Source organism: Prunus dulcis, chromosome 6, assembly GCF_902201215.1.
Source record: "Prunus dulcis chromosome 6, ALMONDv2, whole genome shotgun sequence".
In the NCBI taxonomy this organism is placed as follows: Eukaryota; Viridiplantae; Streptophyta; class Magnoliopsida; order Rosales; family Rosaceae; genus Prunus; species Prunus dulcis.
The window spans coordinates 690146-693272 of NC_047655.1; the positions used below are offsets into that span (position 1 = coordinate 690146).

General features: G+C 44.8%; 1 long non-coding RNA gene across 1 annotated transcript; it reads right to left on the minus strand.

The window, feature by feature from the left end:
• Window positions 1-526: 526 nt before the first annotated feature.
• Window positions 527-2866, minus strand: LOC117632893. Its single transcript, XR_004586535.1, has 3 exons — window positions 2647-2866; window positions 1696-1759; window positions 527-561 (listed from the first exon to the last, which is right to left on the minus strand). It is a non-coding gene; the product is annotated as an uncharacterized LOC117632893 (long non-coding RNA).
• Window positions 2867-3127: the final 261 nt, after the last annotated feature.

Sequence of the window (3127 nt, forward strand, 5' to 3'; positions counted from 1 at the left end):
AAAAAAAAAAAAAATACCAAAAAATTATGGATGTTTTCCCTATAAATACATAACAATTTTATTCACTTTCCCTATAAATACATAACAAGTTTATATTTTGTTGCATATTTTTTTTTTTTCTTGCCCTTGCGCTAACCTTTTGGGGTGGAACAAAAAAAGGCAAGGCTGCCACTATTTGACAGGACCCGACCCAATTTCCACTTTGGAATTCGAACCAAGTCCTGTGCGTGTCCGACACCTGGCAAATGTCGGGCACAAATGACCTTTCTACCCTTCTTACTTCAAATTCTCTTTAAAATTTCCGTAGACTTCTGCCGAAAATTCGGCAGAGTCTCCCATGTATTTTGACCATTCCCAAAACGTTTCACCTGTCAAACAATCTCAGAAACCCTACCAACAGCCAGACTAAGTTGACAAACAGATTCCAACCTCAGTTCCTTATGTTCAACATGATATCAGAGCATTTTCTAGGGTTTTCAAGGTTGCAAGGATTCTGCAAAACTTTACCTTGGCGCGGAAACTATGATTGGCCCGGTGGTGGATCCCGCGTCCTTCTACGGCCTGGGGGCGAAAAACAGGTTGAAAATGTGAGTGGACCAAAGCAACAATAATGTTCTTCAAAACAATTCTCATAAACATAATATCCCCCATGGTAAAATAAATTTAGCTAAATAAAACTGAATACTTACTTATTATATCACGCGTAGTCAATTCAAGGCATTCTATATCAGTCATATTCAAACTTGAAAGTTTCATACAAACCACTGAATTCAAAGCTTTCATAAAAGTACTGAAATCCAACGCGTATAAAAACTCTGTACTCAGATCTTTCATAACTGAACAAATATAAAGGGATCTATATCTGAAAAATCAGAAAAACTGATTTATAATAGCTGAAAATCAACATTTAATAAAGAAACTCAGAATCCTTTGAAAATACCACCAATATGTACCCCTGTCATTTCCGTCAATTCCCTGGCAGGTCTCGGGCGTCACACAGACTTACCCGAGCCGCAAACTGGCGAAATCAGGGGACTATGATCAGCCTGTCCCGCCGGCAGATTCCTCGATGACACCAAGTCAACTCGAGTCGCTCTGGCAGGATGCAGGGGACCGTAGTCAGCCTGATCCGCAATCCTGGCAGGTCTCGGGGACATAAAGTCAGCCGAGCCGCAATCCTGGCAGGTCTCGGGACACCAAGTCTGCCGAGCCGCAAATCCTGGCACTCACGGTCCGAGCGTCCCCGAAACTCGTGAGGCAAGTCAAGTGCACTGACTGAACTATAATCAGACTGGATGTCCGTAGACATCGGTCCGACTCTGGGTAATCACCATAAAGAAAAACGGGTACGAGGTGGTTTTAAAATAAAGTCCTTGTAAAAAGAAATATCTGAATAATAACTGTAAAACTCAAGTCGTGCTGCGGTCTTAACTGATTCAAAACTCAAACTCTGTTTCTGTAACTGGTAAATAAGCAGCACCGACTTATAGAATTATTACTGTACTGCTCATATTCAAAATCGTATTAAAACTTACTCAAAGACTGAATGAAGAAACTTACTCAAATAAACTCATTTATAAAACTCATTTATATAAAATCATTTATAAAATCAATTTTATATAAAAGCACATCAATTCATATAAAAGCATATCAAGTCATTCATGAAATCTGCTTTATGAAAGAAGGTCCACTCACAGATGGTCCAAGCTAATTTGACCCTTTGAAGCTTCCTCATGCTGATCGGCTGGAACTCTGATGCCTGATTATCCATAAAGATTAAATTAATAAACTGCTGAATAAAAAGAATTTCAACTAAACACCCTGCCCCCGGCTCCTAGAAATACGTTCACTCGTTTCAGGTTACTCCTATGCCCACCTTAGCTTTTTAGACTCTTAGGCCAGATTTGGAAGACCCGACGCTTACTGAAGCGATAAGCTATCCGACCGGCCGACCCGGGACCCCGCGGGTCCACGGCCTCCGATGGCCAATCTAGGCTTCCTTGAAGGTTTCTCATACAGCGGGAACCATATTCTGCGAATTTGGTCCGAATCGGACGGTCGGATCGGCCAAAATCGCGTTATCTCTTAAAACCCTAACCCAAGCCCCAGGGTTCGCGATTCCGGAGTATCCGGGACTCCGATTCGCAATCCGTCGAATCCTACATGATCCTGAAATCACGTAGACCGACATATCCGAAATTCAGCTCGATCCGACTATTTAACGACACAGCACTCACGGATCGCGCGATATGGAAAATCCGTTCGGGGCTCAAACGGACTCCGAATCGAGATCCGCGAAATTCCACACGCTCGTGACAACACGAGGGTCACAAATCTGCACAGAATTATATCAGTACCCTCGCCCACGCGCTACAGCACGCGCGGGCAGCTTTGGGTGTCCAAAGCGATACCGGGTGGCCGAAAAATCTCGGAACCAAGACTCCAAACTCCTACCCTAGGTAAAACACCCCATTTGGAGTCACTTTTGTTCTTGGACCACCCCCAAAAAGTGACCAGAAACCGTATTTTCGAAGGGCCGAAGTTTCGGCCAAACTTCAAGTCGAAAATCGAACCTCTTATCGCTAAAATCGATCGAAGCCCATATACCCATCAGCTAGAGCACGAAAAATAGATGAGAAACCATACCTTACTCGATCGATTTGGTGGAGAAACGAAGGAGAATTTCGAGCTGGAAGTTCGGGTGGCTTTGCAGGAACCTCCGTCGTAAAACATGGTTTTCCGGCCAACTCAGGGCGGCCCCGGGGTTGAGATCGGTCAGGTTGTGACGGCGACACGAAGGCGGACCCGTAGGTACCAACGGTGGAGATCGGCTCGGCCTGTGGTGGCCGGGCCGTCCCTTGGAAGGCGAAGGGTTGCACGACCCCAAATCGCGCGAAGGAGAGAGAGGGAGGAGAGAGAAAGTGACGGGGAGAAGAGAGAGAGGGGTATAAAATCTGACTTTTTGGCCAAATTACCATTTTGCCCTTCGCGGTTTTTAGACCATAACTTCTTCGTTACGGCTCCGATTCGGGCCTACTCCGTGTCTACGAACTCCTTTCGCCGCGCTCTACGCAATGGCGTAAGCGAAATTCCCAAATTCTTTCTCGATCAAAAAGTCAAATTTTCC